The 23,358-nt window shown below is 39.5% G+C and overlaps 1 long non-coding RNA gene across 1 annotated transcript in view; it reads left to right on the plus strand.

Moving 5' to 3' along the window:
* The window catches only part of LOC132657261 (uncharacterized), a 119,691-nt gene extending 96,598 nt beyond the window's left edge, over positions 1-23,093 (plus strand). Inside the window, exon 3 of the long non-coding RNA XR_009595142.1 lies at positions 17,690-23,093. This is a non-coding gene — a long non-coding RNA (uncharacterized LOC132657261). The remainder of the gene's footprint in view (positions 1-17,689) is intronic.
* The last annotated feature ends 265 nt before the right edge of the window (positions 23,094-23,358 follow it).

The following is a 23,358-nucleotide window of genomic DNA, read 5'->3' on the forward strand; positions in this document are numbered from 1 at the left end:
GAACTGATAGTCCTGGGAGACCAAGGTGGCTAGGCACTGCAGGAAAGAGATGCATAGATAGAACTCTGGAATTCAGCAGAGTGGCCCTCAGGTATTTAGCAGAGTTCTGCCTGTGCATGTGGGGAAAATCCTGGAGTCTGGAGCTCTTGAATCACTCAGAAGGATGAGAAGTAACAGGGCCTGATGCTTACAGAGGACTGAAAATAGTGTCTGTCTCACTAAGCTAACTGAAAAGTCTCAAAATTTAAAGGACATTTGGCAAAGTATAGAGAAGAATCTTGCCTCAGTAATGTGGAAAAAATAGCTTGAGACTGACATTGTTTCAATTTTACCCAATGATTTAAAAAAATGAGACCAAAATGATCAAACTGTTTTCAAGTAACTTAATTACGGCCCAGAGAGAGCTCACAAATATTTTCAGGAACACAAAATACTCAACATTAAATAAAGCAAAAGTCCAAGTGCCCTGAATCAAATGAAAATTTACCAGGTATGCAAATAAGCGGGAAAATTCCACTCACAATGATGCTTTTGAACTGTGGTGTTGGAGAAGACTCTTGAGAGTCCCTAGGACTGCAACGAGATCCAACCAATCCATTCTGAAGGAGATTAACCCTGGGATTTCTTTGGAAGGAATGATGCTACAGCTGAAACTCCAGTACTTTGGCCACCTCATGCGAAGAGTTGACTCATTGGAAAAGACTGATGCTGGGAGGGATTGGGGGCGGGAGGAGAAGGGGACAACAGAGGAGGAGATGGCTGGATGGCATCACTGACACAATGGACGTGAATCTGAGTGAACTCCGGGAGTTGGTGATGGAGAGGGAGGCCTGGCATGCTGCAATTCACGGGATCGCAAAGAGTCAGACACGACTAAGCGACTGAACTGAACTGAACTGAACTGAGGAGACAAATCAATCAGTTGAAACCAACCCAGAAATGACACAGATATTTGAGTTAGCAAAGAAAAAACTTAAAAATAATTATTATAACTGTGTTTCATATGTTTAAAATGTAGAGACATAAAAAGGACCTACATCAGACTTCCAGAGATGAAACTTAGAGTGTTAAACAAAAAATAAATCAGATAGGATTAATAGCTATTCGACACTGTAAAACAATATGAGTAAACTTGAAGACATAGCAACATAAACTATCCAAAATGAAACCCAGGGAGAAGAGAGAATTAGAACAAAACGAAACAACAAACAGAGCCTTATTAGCTGTGAAGTGAAAGTGTTAGTCGCTCAGTCATGTCCGACTCTTTGCGACCCCGTGGACTGTAGCCCACCAGGCTCCTCTGTCCATGGGATTCTCCAGGCAAGAATACTGGAGTGGGTTGCCATTTCCTTCTCCAGGGGATATTCACGACCCAGGGATCGAACCCAGGTCTCCCACATTGCAGGTAGATGCTTTAACCTCTGAGCCACCTGGGAAGCCCACTTATTAGCTGTAGGACAACATCAAATGGCTTAATATACACATAAGGAATCTCTTAAGAAGAGTGCAGAGCAGGAGACAGAAAGAATATTTACAGAAGTAATAGCCAAAAGTTTCCCAAACTTGATAGTAATTATAAATTTATAGATCCAAGGACCACAATAAAGCCCAGCATAAGAAATATAAAAACACTACATCAATGCACATCATAATAAAAGTGCTCAAAATTAGCCATTAAGAAAAGTCTTATAAGTAGGCAAAGAGAGAAACATATTATATATAGAGAAACAAAGATAACTAGAGTGTAGTTAGAAACATTGAAAATGAGAAGACAGTGGAGCAATATTTTAAATACTTAAATTTAAAAAAAAGCCTGGCACCCTAGACTTCTATACCAAATCAAAATATCTTTCAAATATGAAGATTAAAATTTTTTTTTCAGATCTGAAAAGCTGAGAGAACTCACTGCCAACAGAGTCTCACTATAAGAGCTATTAAGAAGAGTTCTTAAGACAAAATGAAAATGATACCACAAGGATCTGTAGAGCTGCACAAAGGAGTAAAGAGTACGGGAAATGGGAACTGCAAAGTTAAACATAAATCCAAATCTGCCTTATTATTTAAATATCTTTAAAAGATCATTGACAGATTAGACAAGATAGTGACAATGTTGTATAGGTTTTACATCATATGTAAAAAGCACAGAGGTCAGTAAGGGAGAAAAATTAATAATACTATCACATGTTTCTTATATGTTCAGTAGCATAATATTACTTACAGGTAAACTAGAGTCTAAAAAAATGTATGCTATACCAACCCTAAAGAAACACTAAGATAACAAAAACCAAGAAAAAATAAAATTAAATACATTAAAATATTTAATTAATCCAAAGAAGATAGAAAAAAAAAGAGAGAAAAGAGAACAAAGAACAGATTGGGACAAAGATAAAACACTTAGGAAGAAGAAGGATTTGAGCTTAACCATATTGACAGTCACTAAATAAATGCCTCTGCCTCGTGTACATGAGTCCAAAACTGAATACTGTTAATGTTAATTCTTCCTAAACTGACCTCTAGATTTAATATAATCCAAATAGAATTCCTAACAGGCTACTTTTTAAAAGATGACAAAATTATTTAAAACTTAATATGGAAATGCAAAGACTCTAGAAAAGCCTAAATAATATTTTAAAAGAGGAACTAACAATACCTAACAATACAAGAGTTATACTGCTGCTGCTGCTAAGTCGATTCAGTCGTGTCTGACTCTGTGCGACCCCATAGACGGCAGCCCACCGGGCTCCGCCGTCCCTGGGATTCTCCAGGCAAGAACACTGGAGTGGGCTGCCATTTCCTTCTCCAATGCATGAAAGAGAAAAGTGAAAGTGAAGTTGCTCAGTCATGTCCGACTCTTCGAGACCCCACGGACTGCAGCTTACCAGGCTCCTCCGTCCATCGATTTTCCAGGCAAGAGTACTGGAGTGGGGTGCCATTGCCTTCTCCAACAAGAGTTATAAGTCTACTCAAATAAGGACAGCATTGTATCATGATAGAAAAACAGACCAATCAAACATGACACAGAGTCCAGAAATAGACCCACACATATATGGGAAATGGATTTTGATGCAGGTGCAAAGGCAACTCAGTGGATAGAGAAAAGTTCTTTCAACAAGCGGTGCAATAACAACTGGATATCCATGTGCAATTAAGATAGAAAGTCAGGGAGGGAGGAGGGAAAGAAGGAGAGAAGAAAAGGGAGAACTTTGATCCATACCTCACACCAAATACAAAACTCAAAATGAGTTATAAACTAAATATAAAGCAGAAAACTATAAATCTAGTAGAGGAAAACAGAAGAAAAACCTCTGTGAGTTAAGCAAACAACATTTTAGCTACAAACTATAAAGCACAATCTATAAAAGAATAAATTGGACTTAATCAGTATTAAAGGCTTTGACTCTTTAAAAGACACCAGTAAGATAATGAAAAGCCAAGCCACAAACTGGGAGAAAATATTTGCAACTCATGTATCTGATAATGGACTTAATATAGAATATATTCATAGAACTCCTAAAATTCAATAAAAAACCAAACTACCCATTAAAAAAAGAGGGGGGGGGAGTATTCAAATAGCCACTTCACCAAAAAAAGATACACAGATGATAGATAAACACATGCAAAGATGCTCAACATTAATCATTAAGAAAATGCAATAAAACCACAATGACATACCACTACACATCTATAAGGATGACTAAAATCTTAAAAAAAAAAAATGACCATATCAAGTATCTGTAAGGATGTGGAGAAGCTGGAACACATCTGTACTGGAAATCGTATGGACAGCTTCTTAAAATGATAAACACTTAGATGTTGAAATCATTAGAAATGATGACAATTGTATAAGGTAGAATGACAGAGATCTGCTTAAAAACATGCACACACAACTTTTAAGGAGTTCTAGGAATAGCTCAGGGATTTGTAGATATGTTTAGCAGAAGCATATTAATTTTCTAATATGATGACAAGAGCTTCAAAAATGAGGCTTTTACAAGAAGTGAGGAAGGGCAAGCATCTGGCAGTGCCAATGAGGAGTAAGGTATACAGAAAATTATCTCCAGATCCAAAGACAAGGAGGCTGTGGAAAGAAAAAGCTCCCCAGGAGAGGGATGAGGGGCAGAGGATTTTAGGGGAAAGCCAGGGCTCCATCAGAGCAGGGAGGTGAAGGGAAACACAGGGAAGAGACACAGAACAGAGAGGGGACTGTGATGATGATGGACTGTGAGTCCCAAGAAATGTTGACAAAATTGTTTACGAAGAGACCTTGTTTATCTGAGGACTATGAATAGATTTTATTTTGTAAATTGTGTACAAAGCAGACATTTGTGTGTACGTAGATAGCTGCTGCGTTCCCATTCAATAAAGACATTTTCTAGGACACTTACCTAAAACACCAGAAGAGAAGAGGGTTCTGTCAAAGAAGCATTTACACATAGTCCCAACCCATAGCAAGCTCCATGTCTGTTATTTGTATTTTGATTGCTCGAAGAGAACTTTAATAGGGTCCTGATACTTACTATTAAGAGGAGGGTGTAGCAACTCACTCTAGTATTTTTGCCTGGGGAATACCAAGTTCAGAGGAGCCTGAACAGTTCAGAGGGCTACAGTTCATAGGTGGCAAAGAGTCAGACACGACTGAAGGACAGCATGCATGCACTCATTGTTAAATGTAAGATTATGAAATTGAACTGTCTGTGAAATTCAAGCATTTTCTTTGATTCAAGGCAGCTATTTTAATCAATGTAGAAAATGTTAATAAAATAAATGACTAGCTTTGCATGAAAAAATATTTTTTAAAGTATCAATATCATCATGAAAAACATGAAATATCTCTTTTTCTCCCTGGAGAATATCTATATATACATATGTATAGTTAAAATCTTTAACTGGGCTAAAATTAACTCAATTTAAGACCAACATGTAAATTAATGACTAGAGAACAGCAGTGTCCACATAGGCACAATATATTGTCATATCTCAGATGAGGAACAGGGATTAACTAAGGGATTCATTTACATTTGTTATATGAACATGCATTTCTGTGGTTTCCTGTTTGTCTGTCACCTACCAGGACAGCATCTCTATAGTGAGACTTCCCCGGACACATTCATTATGATAGACTAGAAGGTATAATTCCCTTTAACTGAATATGGTTCCCCATTGCCTCATTCTACACAATATTTTGTGCATTGCAGATGCAGAGAAGTTTGAGAGGTGAGGTTAAGACTGAGATCCACGCTGATGGACCTCACTTCACGTTTCCTGAGATTTAAGGAAGCTGAAGGGTGCTTCCAGAGCCAGGAGCTGGCTCCCACATCAAGAGCCCACCACTGCCACAGCTGCACTCTGAAGAAGAGAAATCTCATTGCGGACTGCAGCTTGGCTGGATAAATGTACTCTCGGGCAGGCCATGGGGGCAAAGAGCTTCCATCTGATGTTCCACACGATTGCACTCATAGCAGGATGGGTTTCTATGCTTCAGGAAATCTATGAGGAACAAGAATCCTGTTATCTTGTCTTCCATGCAGTAAAGACACTATAAAAATACTTGCTACACATAATAAACACTAGAGCGCATTTCACCTCTGAACTCTATATAATTCAGCCTTTGTCCAGGTGTATGATCTAAAAATTTCAGGCATCATGTGCCCCAAATTTTGATGTGGCTAGACCAAGGCAGTGTATTGAAAACTTTAAGGAATTATTTCAAATAAATATGATTTCATGACACTTTAAAAATAACCAGCCAAACAGTTAAAATTTAATTTATTTTCTTCATAAGCTCTTTCAGTCTTTAAAAAGACTTCTCCTGAATGTCACTATTCTGCAGGAAAAAGAATCAATTCTGATATTAAAATTTTGTTTTGATTTTTTTTTGAGACTACAAGTTGATGCTATATAAGAATAGCATATCAAGCTTGTTCTTTAAAGTCTAAGTAACTGCTGAAACTAACAGAAAAGTTTAGTCACAATAGATGAATATCAAATCATTATGTTGAGCACTTGAAACTAAAGTGTTACATATTAGTTATACCACAATAAAAATAGCAATTGTGGCTATATTATTTAATTATCCATAGTCAGTTCAGTTCAGTCGCTCAGTCATGTCCAACTCTTTGTGACCTGATGGACTGCAGCACACCAGGATTCCCTGTCTATCACCAACTCCTGGAGCTTATGCATATTATTATCATTCAATTTATATTTTGTTTTTATGATTCTCATCAAAGCCATAACATGGTTTAGGAATATTTTTTACAAACTTTTTTTTGGGAAATGGTCATTGTTTAAAAACAGGCCTATATAGAACCTGCCCATTATTTGTCAAGGTTCTTAGAATAAGTACGTTTGCTGTTATTGTTTTGTTGCTTCTATCATCATAGGCATGACAGTGGTTAGTGAAACTTAACATACCTTTAAATTTGCTCTGAGTTTTAATAGCAGTTTGTAGGAGAAACTTCTTTTCAAAAAAAAAGTCATGTTTGAAGCCTAAATTCATTCAACAGGCAATAATCAGGACTGTAGTATAAGCTTGACTCTCTACTAGGCAATGAGAATGCAGAGATGAGAAACACAGCCTTCAAGGGCCAGAAGGTCACCCTCTGATGGTGATGACAGTGAAGAGGATCAGCAAAGTCTACAGTTAACATCAAAATAAATAAATGTCATGATTAGTGATATGTGCAAAGATCCATGGGGATCAAAGAGGAAAAAGATGGTGGGCTGGGGGGTATGAGACAATGTAGGGGGTGGTAGTGAGGTGAGGGGAACCCTTATTCAGGGGAAAGTGCCTCAACAGAAAGGGATATAATAAATTGAGTTATATTTAAATTTTTCAAATTATATCTTATATTTTATTAAAGTCTAGTTGATTTACAATGCCCATAGTAGTTTCTGGTGTTCAGCAAAGTAATTCATATATATTATTATATTATTTATTCTTTCACAAATTCTCACAATCATGGAAAACCAACATGGTTACCAATGGAGAAAGGTGGGAGGGATAAATTAGGAGATGGGATTAGCAGATATACATTCAGTTCAGTTCAGTTCAGTTCATTCGCTCAGTCGTGTCCAACTCTTTGCGACCCCATGAATTGCAGCACACCTTAGGGCAAAATAAATAATCATCCTCATGGTAGGAGGGAGACCCTTGGAACAGAACGCCCAATGGAAGAGGTGAGAGGCTCAGGCCAAGAAATGTGACAAAGGAGATGCTCTCAACATACTGCTCAGTACAGTGAAAGGAAAACGCACCAAGAGAAAAGATGAGGAGGCGCTAAGGAAGATGGTATTACCACCAGGCTGGAAGGCAGAGCACAGCACAAGACAAGACCTCCTACGGTGTCTAGTGGGAGAAAACAGGACTCAGGTCAGCCCCCAGCAGGGGATGGAAAAGGATGGGAGTGAAATACCCTTCTTACCTGTGTGGTGGCTGGGGAGGTTCGGGCGGCTGCAAAAAACAGAGCCTGGCTGGGATGTCGCAGTCCAGAGAGATGCCTCAGCATGGTGTCTGCAGCTGGGCTGAGACTATGGAGTAAACATCAGGAAAAGCTCAGACTCCTGAGTCCTGAAAGCTCTAGGAAACCCATGGGACATTGGAAGATTCTGTGTCTGGCCAGGATCTTCCTGGTGGTGCTGTTTGTTGGCATGGTTTCCCCTGAACCACAGCCTGTCTACTGACCAGTGGCCCCTGTGAGCTGTCCCCTTGTGGCCTTGCTCCTGGGAACACAGTATCAGTTCTGGGCCATAGGGACCACTATCCTCTGAGGTCTCAGTGGGCACTCCCTCTCCCTCCGGGGTCAGAACCTGCTCAGTGTACAGAGGGCAGGTCAGGGTCCCCAAAGATGATGAAAATGAAGGCTGCGATGGAGGAAGCTTTATTTTTCTAGTATTCAATTTAATTAGTTAATTTATCTATATGGCTGCATTTGGGTCCTAGTTACTTGCAACACAGGGGATCTCTAGTTGAACTCTTAGTCATGATTTGAAATCTAGTTACCTGACCAGAGATCCAACTCTGGCCCCTTGCATTGGTGGGCCTTCTGCATTGGGAGCCATGGAGTCTTACTCACTGGATCACCAGGGAGCTTCTAGAGGAAGCATTCAAGCTGTGAGGAGCTCAGGGGTGCCAGAAGACTGGGGTCCTCTGGGCAGCAGTCTGAACCCAGCCCAAGGGGTGCCAACACTGCTGGTATCCATAGCAGCATGGGAAATCTTGTTCTTAGTCCCACTGGCTGCCTCACCGCACATGAATTCAAACTGCTGTTCCTTCTCTCCTCCTCCTAGCCTGACTAGGTGATCATATCACCAAGTTCTTAGAAACAGAGGCCCTCTGATGCAAAAGCCTTTCTAAATGGAGCCATGGTTAGCAGAAGTTATGACCAACCTAGACAGCATATTCAAAAGCAGAGACATTACTTTGCCTACTAAGGTCCGTCTAGTCAAGGCTATGGTTTTTCCAGTAGTCATGTATGGATGTGAGAGTTGGACTGTGAAGAAGGCTGTGTGCCGAAGAATTGATGCTTTTGAACTATGGTGTTGGAGAAGACTCTTGAGCGTCCCTTGGCCTGCAAGGAGATCCAACCAGTCCATTCTGAAGGAGATCAGCCCTGGGATATCTTTGGAAGGAATGATGCTAAAGCTGAAACTCCAGTACTTCGGCCACCTCATGCGAAGAGTTGACTCATTGGAAAAGACTTTGATGCTGGGAGGGATTGGGGGCAGGAGGAGAAGGGGATGACAGAGGATGAGATGGTTGGATGGCATCACTGACTTGATGGACATGAGTCTGAGTGAACTCCGGGAGTTGGTGATGGAGAGGGAGGCCTGGCGTGCTGCGATTCATGGGGTCGCAAAGAGCCAGACACGACTGAGCGACTGAACTGAACTGAACTGATGGTTAGCGGAGGTAGGAAGGTGGGCGGACCCTGGTTGCATCTTCGCTTCTGAATGGTGAGCTGGATATCACATGACTCCTCATCTTCCCAGAGTGGTCCAACTGGGACCCCAAGGCAGCAAGCTGGAGAGTGTGCACCGGGGCTTTAGGATCTTCCAGGGGACTGGTCAGTAATATGAATATGTCTGACTCTGCGACTCCCATGGACTGTAGCTCGTCAGATTCCTCTGTCCATGGAATTCTCCAGGCAAGAATACTGGAGTGGGTAGCCAGCCATTCCCTTCTCCAGGGGATCTTCCCCACCCAGGGATGGAACCCAGGTCTTCTGCTTTACAGGCAGATTCTTTTACTATCTGAGCCACCAGAGAAGCCCCATATATGAATTTACTCAATCTTTAAATGTAGAGGCCGAAAGTGTATGATTGTGTGTAGTTAGGTGGGGGTCTCTCTATAAACGATTTTTGAGTGACTGAAGACCTACATGTCAGCATCATTCTGGTGGCTCAAACTCAAGAAATAACTTGAAGGACATACCACACTGGTCAGAAAAAGAATCCCCTAGCTAGGTCGTCCTCCTGGAATCTGATCAGAACACTGGGTCTCTGAATGCCCCCACTGAGACTCCTCCTAACATCTGGATTCCTATCTGCCAAACTGACTAAGAGTTGGAGTGTGACTTTCTAGCAGGTGAGAACTAGCATGAGACCCTCGGTGTTTCTACATAGGTAATTCCCAGGCCCCAACAGGAGGTTTAGATGTTTTCCTGGAAGACAGCTTCCTCCTACCTGGCTGCCTGCAGCACAGGCAAGGGTTGCCTGGGAGTAAGAGTGGTACTGCCCTTAAATATACATCAACATTTGTATAGGCTGCAATAACAATCTAGTGATGAGTGAATGAGAAGATTTGACCTAATCTTCATTCTTGGCTGCAGATATCTAGTTTCTGTAGATGTAAATATTTTCTAATGCACAGACTTCAAGTATACTAATTGGACATTTAGATTTAGTTATGATTACAAAAAGGTTGCGTGTTTAGTAGTCAAAACAGAAAAGCAAATGTAAGAAAACTTGCATCTAAATTTCCACCTATGTATCATATGACATGTATATGTCATATAAGACATATGACAAAAGGCTACTGAATAGAGCAGGAAAACATATCCAACATTTTGAGCTAAATGTTTAAACCTGGCTTTGCCATGTAGAATAGGAAGAGTGGGGAGACGGTATTCCAAGTGAAAGAGTAGTGTGTATAAAAGTAGTAGGGATTGATGAAGTATAAGAATTGTAGTTCCATATGGCCTGAATCTGTCTTGGTTGACCCCACACGGCATGGCTTAGTTTCATTTAGACAAGGCTGTGGTCCGTGTGATCAGATTGGTTGGTTTTCTGTGATTATGGTTTCAGTGTGTCTGCCCTCTGATGCTCTCTCACAACACCTACTGTCTTACTTGGGTTTCTCTTACCTTGACAAGGGGTATCTCCTCACAGCCACCTCTCCTGACCTTGAATGTGGAATAGCTCCTCTTGGCCCTCCTGCGCCCGCTCAGCCGCCAATCCTTGGACGTGGGGTTGCTCTTCTCAGTCGTCTGACAGTATGTGGTCTACTGAAGAAGGGAATGGTAAACCACTTCAGTATTCTTGCCTTTAGAACCCCATGAAAAGGCAAAATGATAGGATACTGAAAGAGGAACTCACCAGGTCGGCAGGTGCCCAATATGCTACTGGAGATCAGTGGAGAAATAACTCCAGAAAGAATGAAGGGACGGAGCCAAAGCAAAAACAATACCCAGCTATGGATGTGACTGGTGATAGAAGCAAGGTCCGATGCATAAAAAGCAATATTGCATAGGAACCTAGAATGTTGGGTCTATGAATCAAGGCAAATTGGAAGTGGTCAAACAGGAGATGGCAAGAGTGAACGTTGACATTCTAGGAATAGTGAACTAAAATGGACTGGAATGGGTGAATTTAACTCAGATGACCATTATATCTACCACTGTGGGCAGGAATCCCTTAGAAGAAATGGAGTAACCATCATGGTCAACAAAAGAGTCTGAAATGCAGTACTTGGATGCAATCTCAAAAACAACAGAATGATCTCTATTCGTTTCCAAGGCAAACCATTCAATATCACAGTAATCCAAGCCTATGCCCCAACCAGTGATGCTGAAGAAGCTGAAGTTGAATGGTTCTATGAAGAACTACAAGACCTTTTAGAACTAACACCCAAAAAAGATGTCCTTTTCATTATAGGAGACTGGAATGCAAAAGTAGGAAGTCAAGAAACACCTGGGGTAACAGGCAAATTTGGCCTTGGAATATGGAATGAACCAGGGCAAAAGCTAATAGAATCTTGCCAAGAGAACACATTGGTCATAGCAAACACTGTCTTCCAACAACACAAGAGAAGACTCTACACATGGACATCACCAGCTGGTCAACACCAAAATCAGATTGATTGTATTCTTTGCAGCCAAAGATGGAAAAGCTCTATACAGTCAACAAAAATAAGACCGGGAGCTGACTGTGGCTCACATCATGAACTCCTTATTGCCAAATTCAGACTTAAATTGAAGAAAGTAGGGAAAACCACCAGACCATTCAGGGATGACCTAAATCAAATCCCTTATGATTATACAGTGGAAGTGAGAAATAGACTTAAGGGACTAGATCTGATAGACAGAGTGCCTGATGAACTATGGACGGAGGTTCATGACATTGTACAGGAGACAGGGATCAAGACCATCCCCATGGAAAAGAAATGCAAAAAAGCAAAATGACTGTGTGGGGAGGCCTTACAAATAGCTGTGAGAAATATCAGTAACCTCAGATATGCAGATGACACCACCCTTATGGTAGAAAGTGAAGAGGAACTAAAGAGCCTCTTGATGAAAGTGAAAGAGGAGAGTGAAAAGTTGGCTTACAGCTCAACATTCAGAAAACGAAGATCATGGCATTTGGTCCCATCACTTCATCGAAATGGATGGGGAAACAGTGGAAACAGTGTCAGACTTAATTTTTTGGGGCTCCAAAATCACTGCAGATGGTGATTGCAGCCATGAAAGCAAAAGACGCTTACTCCTTGGAAGGAAAGTTATGACCAACCTAAATAGCATATTAAAAAGCAGAGACGTTACTTTTCCAACTAAGGTCCACCTAGTCAAGTCTATGGTTTTCCCAGTGGTCATGTATGGATGTGAGAGTTGGACTGTGAAGAAAGCTAAGTGCCAAAGAATTGATGCTTTGAACTGTGGGGTTGGAGAAGACCGACTTGATGAACAGGCATCTGAGTGAACTCCGGGAGTTGGTGATGGACAGGGAGGCCTGGTTTGCTGTGATTCATGGGGTCGCAAAGTGCTGGACACGACTGAGTGACTGAAGTGAACTGAACTGATGGCCTGAATATGTGATTATTAATAATAGAGAACAGTAGAAATGAGGCTTAAAAAGGAGACACCAATTATGAGAGTGTCTGTCTGCCATGAGATTTGTTCATCTCTTAGTGATAGAGGGACTTTGAAGGATTTTTTTAAGCAAGGAAGGAGTAAGACTAGATTCATATTTTAGAAGATCACTTAGAAGGTCATTTTGTTATTGATCATATTTTAGAAGATCATCATCAAGTTATTGCCTGCGTGCTTGCTTTAAATACATTGTTATATTAATAGTTAATCCTGAAAAATCACACTACAAAGAAATATTATTTTATCCACATTTTACAAATAAATGTTGAGGGTACTTTCATCTGTTAAGTAACAAAGCCTAAGGCCATTTATCTATTAAGTAACAAAGCAGGGATTCATACCAGGGCAGTTTGAACTAAACTCCCTCTTTCCTAAACACTACATTTCACTGCCTCTGAGTAAATTCTGGTGAAGAGTCGGAGACCAGGGATGGTCAAAGAGATTATTGAAATAAAATAGATAAGGAAGTAGTTGATAAGAAAAAAATTAAATCAAGAATTATTTGAGAGTAGAGCTTCCCAATACTTAATTTTGTATTGGATCTCCCAGCATTTGATATGTGTGAGAAGTAGGTTGAGAAATATTTTATATTTTTAAATAAAAGTATTACTATTGTGTTATAACCTTTATGCAAGTCCGTTTGTTCATCCTCTGGGGCTACATTGTCATAACTCAGCTTCTTTGCTGTCTGGTTAGTTAAAGTCTTACTGTATCATCAATGCAGATCACTTTGGCCAACTGCATTATTTTGAATTTATATGAACTTGTCTAATGTGAGGCAATATATAGTCCCACTATCTTGTTAAAATACTTCTTTTCATAAGTGGTTTTGCTCAACTTTTATGTTTCTCATAAAATGTGTGTTCCTTTTAGAAATAAATATTTGGTTGCTTTAATGGGCTGACTACCCTAAATCAGGGCTTTCCTGGTAGCTCAGCTGGTAAAGAATTCGCCTGTAATGCAGGAAATGCCAGTTTGATCCTAAATCAAGAAGTTTGTTCAGCACTTTCCTATGATCATTAAGAACCCTTGTGATAGTTTGTTATTTTGAATGTTATGTTTGCATTATAGAATGGCTTTTTCTAGTTTTTAATAGTCAATCAATACATGTAATTTAAAATTTAGTCTGAAACACTAAATATCAAGTGTTGAAATATATTTATATTCTTATATAAATATAAGTCACTACAGCATGCACTAAATAATTACATCTGGCCACCTCATGCAAAGAGTTGACTCATTGGAAAAGACTGATGCTGGGAGGGATTAGGGGCAGGAGGAGAAGGGGACGACAGAGGATGAGATGGCTGGATGGCATCACTGACTCGATGGACTTGAGTGTGAGTGAACTCCGGGAGTTGGGGATGGACAGGGAGGCCTGGCGTGCTGCGATTCATGGGGTCGCAAAGAGTCGGACACGACTGAGCAACTGAACTGAACTGAACTGAACTGGATAGATTGGAAAAGACCCTGATGGTAGGAGAGATTGAGGGCAGGAGGAGAAGGGGATGACAGAGAATAAGATAGTTGGATGACATCACTGACTCAATGGGCATCAGTTTGAGCAAACTCTAAGAGATACTGAAGGACAGGGAAGCTTGGCGTGCTGCAGTCCATGGGGTCGCAAAGAGTCAGACACAACTGAGCAACTGAACAATTGGATAGATTCACATGACTGACCTAGACATCCCAGCCTACCTGTTACCCATTGTCTGTCCAGTCTTATCTTCTATCTCACCCCCTTCCTCCTTTTTCTTGGCTACAATGACTGCCTTTCTTTTTCTCAAACAAGCCAAACCCGGAGGGCTCTTGCACTTGCTATTCTCACCATCGAGCTGCTGTTTCTTCCAATATCCACATAGTTGGCTCCCTCACTCCTTTCAAGCCTTGACTTAAAATATTCCCTGATTAGAAAGACTTCCCAAACCATCCTATATATAGTACTTGTGTCAGAATTCGCCTTCTTACCTTGTTTCATTCTGGTCCATTGCACTTATCCTCACCAGATATATTGTACATGTGCTCATATATTGGTCTCCTAGCACTAAGATGCTGAATAGAAAAAAAAGCTTACTTCTGTGTGTCTCTTTAGTGCTCACACAGAACACTTCAGATACTTCTGCTCACCAAATGTAGGGGGAGTTTTTCCCACACCAAGCAGTTCTTTTTGACCCTAAAAGGTGTCCTAGAATTTAATTCTATTCTGACACTATCTACCTGGAGATAAGTTTGGATCCCATGAGTTAGGGCTCAGATCTATAAGACTGCTGCCTCCTCCCCTCCTACATCAGACACTGGCTGCCCATTGAGGTTGTCACCTGGGCTTCTGACAACTGGCTATGATTTGGAGGTTCCCACTGACCGCCACCCCTCCTCATCCTTACCCCCCATCCTCCTGTGAGATCTTAATTCCTCCACCAGGGATCAAACCTGCACCCCCTGCATTGGAAGGTGGAGTCTTAAGATTGGACCGCCAGGGAAGTCCCGTTTGTCAGTTTTGATTAGTTTGCTGGAGCTGCTCACAGAAGTCAGGAAAATGGTTTCATTACTAGTTTAGCAGTTTATTATAAAGGATATGACTCAGGAACAACCAGATGGAAGAGATTCACTAGTACAGCATGTTGTGTGGGCAGGGGCACAGGGCTTCCATGCCCTTTCTAAGCTTGCTCCTCTCCCCTCCTCCATGGGTTCACCAATTTGGAAGCTCTCTAAATCCTCTCTAATGCTTTGGGGATTTTTCTGGAGACTCCATCACGAAGCCATGCTCAATCATTAATTCAGTTTCAAGGCCTGCTTCAGAGAAGAAGGCAGGTGTTGAATGTCCCAAACTTCTAATCATGGCTTGGTCTTCTTGGCGACAGGCTCAGCAAGACTCACCTCGTTAGAAGAAAAGACACTCCTACCACCCAGGAAATTCCAAGGGATTCAGGAGCTCAGTGTCTGGAACCAGGGTCAAAGACCAAATATTACAACAAAAGATGCTTCTACTGTTCTTATCACTTAGGAAATTACAAGAGTTTTAAGAGCTCTGTGCCAAGAACTGGGGGGAGATATGTGTGTGTGTGTGTGTGTGTGTGTATGTATATATATGTTTTATTTCCTCACAGATGTAACCTCCATTAAGTTAATATCTAAAACATAATATTCACTGACTTTGAATGGGGAAAATATCTATTAACAAATGGGAAATAGGAAATCTTTTTTTCCTAAATCCACTGCTCCTCTGAATTTATTTAAAGTGGTTCAATATTGGTTTTCAGTTGTCACATCCTGGCAACATAGGAGGAATATTTAATGTCATGAATAATCTATGCAAGGATAATTGCACATTTTTAAGTCAATAAAGCATAGACTTGGCATTGTTTAGTTTTTAATATACCATTCATGTCTTTGAAAACAAAATGATGCATTTTTGCAAAATGAAAATCTGATCAAATCTATATATCTACTCTAATACTTTGGCCACCTAATACAAAAAAGTGACTCATTGGAAAAGACCCTGATGCTGGGAAAGATTGAAGGCAGGTGGAAAAGGGGATGACAGGAGGAAAAGTTGGATGGCGTCACTGACTCAATGGACATGAGTTTGAGCAAGCTCCAGGAGCTGGTGATGGACAATGAAGCCTGGTGTGCTGTAGTCCATGGGGTCACAAAGAATCAGACATGACTGAGTGACTGAACTGAATAAAACATTAAGAAATTTAAGGCCATCATCAAGAAATTTCTTATCTTGTCAATACATATTTTGTGCAATATGGTTTTTTAAGTACTAAGTATTTTTTCTTGTTGATAGCTAATGGAAGAATCCACAGAACCAAACTGCCAAGTTGGTAGAGTGGGAGTGAGAGGAGTCAGTCAAGGCTTCACCTATTGGTATCTGGACAGATGGCCATTTCATTAACCCAGACTGGAACTCAAATTGAAAGTTCAAGAAATGATCACTGGGAAAAAAGAGCAGAGTTGAAATAATATGTGGGTTTTGAAATACTGTTGCTCACTTATAGTAGGCCAGTAAGAGGCAAGCAAAATTATAGCACTAAATCTTGGAGTGTTTTCTGCAAATAAAAATTTTACAATTATCAGAATATATATAGTCATTGATACATAAGGACTATTACTTAGGGATTGTGTAAATGTCAAGATAAGAAGGTGGAAAATATTATATCTTAATGCTTAACTCACTAACAATCATTTTACCTGCATGTAATAATCCATTTTTATTTACTTGCATTCATATGCTTCTGCTCTTTGCTATGCTTTGATGAATTCCTCCCATTTCCTCCTCAGTGATGCTACTGGTTTTTATTTTATTAATTTATTCTATTCAAATAACTTTTAGTTCTAGTTAATATCTCAAAAGACTTGTTTTTCATGCTTTCCATTTCTTTTATTTCTACTTCATTTAGATTTATTCCATTGTTATTTTTCTAGTACTGAGTTGAATGCTATGAAAAGAGGAAATTTTAAATTCTATTTTATTTAATATAGAAATTGCAAATTTTATGTTCCTTGATTCATGCTTTGGTTTTCTTAAATTCTATTTGGATGTTAAATTATGGTTGAAACCAAAGACTGAGGGCATTTTAGTAGCACTCATCAGTGAAAAGCTCTGGGAGAATAAAAGATTTTTTTAAATAGGGCAAAGTGTGTTGGTTAGCTATTGCCAAAAAAATGTTGCATAATCAACTACCCCCCAAACTGAGGGACATATAACAATCATGATCTGTTCTCATAAATTTGTGAACTCAGCTGAGTGACTCGGTTAATCTCAGTTGGGCTTGCTCTTATGTGTAGGGTTCATCTAGAAGCTGGCTTATCTAGGCTGTGTGTGGCCAGGATGGTTGAACTCTGCTCAACTAGGCATGTTCTTCTCACAGTGATGGCAAAGGTGCAAGAGAGTTAGCTCAAGAAGTCAAGAGCTTCCCAACTCTTTGCTAACATGACACCCAAAAGCGTTCCATTGCAAGTCATGTGAACAAACCCACAGTCTAAGGTAAAAACCACATTTCTCTTTTGTCAGACTGCAAAATCTCTTGTAACAGGGATACAGAGGGAAATGAAGAACCAGAGCCTTTACTGCAGGGAATCTAAAACACTTTAATATACATATATATATATATGTGTGTGTGTGTGTGTGTGTATGTACACACCATTTATATCTTTATTGAGTAAATAAAAGCTTGATAGTGTGAAGAAAATAAATTTAACCTATACTGACATAAAGGACATCTTGTATCAAATTTTAAAATGCTTTGAATGTTGTAACCATCCTTTTTGCTTATATCCCTGCCATCATAAATATCTTTATTCCTCTTCTTTTTCAGAAGTCCCATTGAAATGGACATCATAAGTTAATCCTATTTTCTGTGAAATTAACTGTTCCTCTCAAGCACAAGCTGGAATCAAGACTGCCAGGAGAAATATCAATAACTTCAGATATGCAGATGACACCACCCTTATGGCAGAAAGTGAAGAAGAACTAAGGAGCCTCTTGATGAAAGTGAAAGAGGAGAGTGAAAAAGCTGGCTTAAAGCTCAACATTCAGAAAACGAAGATCATGGCATCTGGTCCCATCACTTCATGAGAAATAGATGGGGAAAGAGTGTCAGACTTTATTTTTCGGGGCTCCAAAATCACTGCAGATGGTGATTGCAGCCACAAAATTAAAAGATGCTTACTCCTTGGAAGAAAGTTATGACCAACCTAGACAGCATATTAAAAAGCAGAGACGTTACTTTGTCAACAAAGGTCTGTCTAGTCAAAGATGTAGTTTTTTCCAGTGGTCATGTATGAATGTGAGAGTTGGACTGTAAAGAAAGCTGAGTGCCAAAGAATTGATGCTTTTGAACTATGGTGTTGGAGAAGACTCTTGAGAGTCCCTTGGACTGCAAGGAGATCCAACCAGTCCATTCTAAAGGAGATCAGTCCTAGGTTTTTATTGGAAGGATTGATGTTGAAGTTGAAACTCCAGTACTTTGGCCACCTGATGTGAAGAGTTGACTTATTGGAAAAGACCCTGATGCTGGGAAAGACTGAGGGCAGGAGGAGAAGGGGAGACAGAGGATGAGATGGTTGGATGGCATCACCGACTCAATAGACATGAGTGTGGGTAGACTTTGGGAGTTGGTGATGGACAGGGAGGCCTGGCATGCTGTGGTTCATGGGGTTGCAAAGAGTTGGACATGACTGAGCGACTGAACTGAACTGAAATCAAAGCCACACATGTCAGTTGGTAGCTGAAAACACCATGAAATCAGCATCTGTAATTGGATATGGAAAGTTAGTATCTCATTGTTAAAAGCAAATATTTTAGATGCTGTTTGCAATATTAATACTGATAATTCAATATTTGTTTCTTGGTATTTGTCAGATGTGTTCTTTTATATGTTCAACTTTTTGAGTCATTTCATTTTAGAAGGGTGTTCATTTTTTAATAGTCTGATCAGATGTCTGTTAATCAGATAATACACTAATTTTTATTTTGATTATTCACTTATTTGGAATCCTAGCTACCTTCTAATTTTTCACTTTTCTCTTTGCCTTCTCTAATTTATTTTATTTTTTTAGATGCTTCTTCTCTTCTTTCTGGTCTTCCCAGGTGGCTCAGTGGTAAAGAACCCGCCTACCAGTGAAGGAGACACAAGAGACTCAGGTTCGGTCCCTGTATCAGGAAGATCCTCTGGAGGAGGGCCTGGCAATCCGTTCCAGCATTCTTGCCTAGTTAACCCCAGGACAGAGGAGCCTGGCTGGCTGTAGTTTGTAGGGTCACAAAGAGTTGGACATAAGTGACTTAGCACACAAGCACGCTCTTCTTTCTGCTTTCTGTTGGACTGGTAATATATTCCTCTTGCTAGTTTGGATGCTGTAGATTCTGTTTCTACTCTGTTTTCACATATTCATTTGACTATAGTTTTCTCTCACTCAAATTCTTTCTCTATCTCTTGCTTCTTCTTCAATGAGACAAGGTACTACATTGAATCTCCCTCCTGTTCCCTGTCTGCCTCCATCTGGTTGGTGTATTTTTTGAATGTAATTTATCTGTATTACTTGAAGAGATTTCTCTCTTCATCTTTGATAACCTGCATTTTAGCCATGGTGAATTTAAACATGACTTTATTTTTATTTGAACTGCTTAGCACTCCGTGTTCATGGTCTGAATACTCGAACCTTTCTGAAAATGGTTAAAATTATTAGCTAATCTGCCTGCAGTGCAGGAGACCCCAGTTCAATTCCTGGGTAAGGAAGATTCCCTAGAGAAGGGAATGATAACACACTCCAGTATTCTTGCCTGGAGAATTCCACGGACAGAGGAGCCTGGCAGGCTATAGTCTATGGCATTGCAAAGAGTCTGACATGACCAAGTGACTAACACTTTCACTTTTCACTTTCACTTTTCACTTGCTCTCTATTGCTTTTCTGCCATTCCCTCTTTTGTTTTACAGGCCCATTTAGTATATGTTTGAGTTCTCTCAAACTATTTTCCATCACTATTAACTACGTTTTTATACTTTCAATCTCTTTATCCTGTACAGTGATTTGGCAGAACATCTCAGTGCTTTTTCCTTATTCACTAATTGTGTCTATTTCTGGGTCCAGTGTAGAGATTTTCTGCTTTTTTTAAAAAAATTTCAATTACTGTATTATTGTACTATTTTTACTTCACTATTTCTCATTTTCTCTCATTTCTCTCCTTTGTTCTTATTGTATATGCTTCCTTTTTATCCAATGGACTTATGCCTTCTTATATCTCTTTGAAGATACTCAACATATACACTTTAAATGGATTTTCATATTGCTTATTTTTTCATTTTATCAGATTGAATTCATCTCATGGCTGTCATTCCTACATTAGTTTTTCATCATGAATTTTGAAATACTGATTTTCAGGTTCATCTTGAGTGAAAGTTTGTCATGTTCTGCAGTGTGTCTTAGGATGTCAGTTACACAGTGATATTGTAAATAGTGCAAAACCAGACACCAAACTTGTGGTGTAGTCTTTGCCTTGATTTCTAGACCTACTTACTTCCTCTTCTTTCTCTAGTGATGCAGTTTTATAAAAACTCTAACCATCGGTTCACACAAATGGTGAGCCCCCCTGTTATGAGCTTCAGCTCACGGCAAGGTGAACTCACCAAAACTCCAAGTTCTAGGCTGTGAATTCTGGCATAGTCTCATGCTGTACATAACATTTTTAGTTTTTATTACCAGAGCCCAAATTGTCAGCAGTCTCTACCTATTTTCAATTTTGGAACCAGAGAATTCCACCTACTGCTTTCTGGTTCTTTTCCATGTATGATCAAGAAATTGTACATCTTGTCTTTGAGAATGGTTTTAACTTTCCAACTTCTTTTTACTTTTCTCAGTTAAAATTCATATGGGGGTTGGGTATACATTTGTGAACTTAATACTGCTAATGATACAATAAGATGAAAATGGCAGATGTATTTAATTTTTATAAAGTGATTTTTTAAAGTTTAATTTTTTAAATTAACTTTAAAAAAACATTTTAAAAGTTTTAAATTAAATTTTTTTTTGTCCTGAATATCACAGCTGGTCTTATTTAGACAAATGGTTCTGTGGCCCTTGGATAGGTTATGAAATAGAGTTTTGTGTAATTCTCTACAAAAGAAAAATAGGACAGACTAGTTACTTTTTGAAATACAGTGCATTGTATATATCGTACTCAATCCAAATATTTGTCTACTGAGTTTAATAGTATTCTATTTCATTTTATTTATTGGAGATCTGGGCTTAATACATCATTCCCCAGCAAAGACTAGATGTCCTCAAGGTAACATTCAAGGAGCAGGACAGAATATGCCTTGAGTATGCTTTGGAACCTTGTTATAAAAGATTAATGATCTTTCATTCAACAGGGTTTTTTTTTGGTCTTCCTTCAAATGTTCACGTGACCGATAGCTTATCCATGTGCATTGTACATTACAAATGAACTTGTCAGAAAAGGAAATATAGATGTCCGGGAACCAGAGATAACTTAACCACAAGACCCATTTCCCATGCCCCACCCTTGGATAACGTGCAGAGTGTTCTTTCCTTAGGAAGAAAGAGTTTTCATTACTGTCAAATGATGATTATTATAGTAAGTTGGTCCCAGAATTATAGAGGTTTTACACATTTTTAAGGTTTACTTTGCTCCCCCCACCCTCCTGCTGGGAGTAATACCATTGCAATAAATGCAACATGAGCAGTTGTCCTTAAGCTCCTAATGTGAGAACAGCATAACTGAGGACATGTTTCTAATGGAAAACTAAGGACCACGGTTTAGATTGTTCTCCAAAGAGGGATGAGAAGTAGAATGGTTGCAAACATATTCCACCCAGAGCAACTTATTTTAGAACATCCCCTGTGTCTCTCAAGTTGACAATTACATTTTACACTGCATGTAAGCCATCTTTAAACAGAAATTCAAATTGTTAAACAGCTCTCATCATTGTCCTAAATTTTTATCAACAGAACCATGGGGCAAATAGTTCATGAGTAGATATTAGGAGCGGCAAGATGTACCAAAACTGTGACTGAGTTAGATTAGAAGACTTTTTGGGTTCAGTAAGCCCAAACTTTGGGTGCTCATGAAAAAAGACGATGCTGCTGCTGCTGCTAAGTTGCTTCAGTCGTGTCTGACTCTGTGCGACCCCATAGACCGCGGCCCACCAGGCTCCCCTGTCCCTGGGATTCTCCAGGCAAGAATATTGTGCCATTTCCTTCTCCATGCATGCATGCTAAGTCGCTTCAGTCGTGTCCAACTCTGTGTGACCCCATAGATGGCAGCCCACCAGGCTCTTCTGTCCACAGGATTCTTTAGGCAAGAATACTGGAGTGGGTTGCCATTTCCTTCTCCAATGAAGGCAATGAGGACAATCCAAACATGCCCACAGCTATAGTCAGGGGAGAGTTGTCAGATCAAGGGACAGAGGCATCAGAAAAAGAGAGCCTGGGAATTCAGGCCTCCTAAATACAGGGACTGCTCCCCAATTTCTCAAAAGCAAGGCTCAAAAGAGTGTTTGTATGTCACTTTTTTTCATGCAATATAAAGTATCAATCACCCATCTGAAAGATTGTTGGGAGGGAGTCAGTTGGAGATTACAGGCAGATCCTTCACTTTCTTCCCGCAGCTAATGCCACAAGGTGCCACTAGGTCTAAACACAACCTAACCAACCCCCCCCAAAATAAAGTCGGTGTGCTTTGTCTCATAAGCTGTCCTTCAATCTCATACATTAAGTGATAAGAAAATGCCAAAAGCTTATATTGACAGATTAAACATTTCATTCAGTCTGTGAAACAAGAGAAAGATGTCCCAACTTGGGGCATCTGAAATACACTCTTTGGAAGATGAAATCAGAATAGATCAAGCCACAGGCTATGTGGGTCACCATGAGTGCAAATGAGCAGATGTAGGGTTTCCTAGTTCTAAACTGCTGTTAGGTTAGGTTAGCCTGAAAAGCAATAGATCAATTTCATAAATATTCAAATGTACCCATAGCAACCAAAAATATGAGAGGAGAAATAATTAATAGACTTTCTTTGGAGATAAGGGGATTATATTGTTTAAATTAGAATTAGAAGAAAATTGAAGTGTTCTCCTGCCCTAAATGGGAAAGATTTCAAAATAAATTTTGTGACTCGAACATAAAGATTTTTACATATGACATGAAATGACTTTGAGATAACCAGCAAATTTTCTAATAAATGTAGACTTTAAAAAATCAGCACTCATGACTGCTTGCATGAAATTTTTGTCTGAAATAATTCTTTAAATGATGTAGGTTTGCAAATTTTATTGTACATTGCCAAATAAATCTGCAATGAAAAATAAAGTCCAAACTCTCCTCACAACAAAAAACAAAGCATGCCAAATGTGCAGCTACAAAACAAGTATCCACAAAAGCTCATAATTTCCTGTCATTCATAAATACATTTGAAAATGAATATGAAATAACTAGTAAGAGTAGATTCTGTTAGCTGGAAATTTGA

The sequence above is a fragment of the Ovis aries genome, chromosome 10 (genome assembly GCF_016772045.2).
Source record: "Ovis aries strain OAR_USU_Benz2616 breed Rambouillet chromosome 10, ARS-UI_Ramb_v3.0, whole genome shotgun sequence".
Lineage (NCBI taxonomy): Eukaryota > Metazoa > Chordata > Mammalia > Artiodactyla > Bovidae > Ovis > Ovis aries.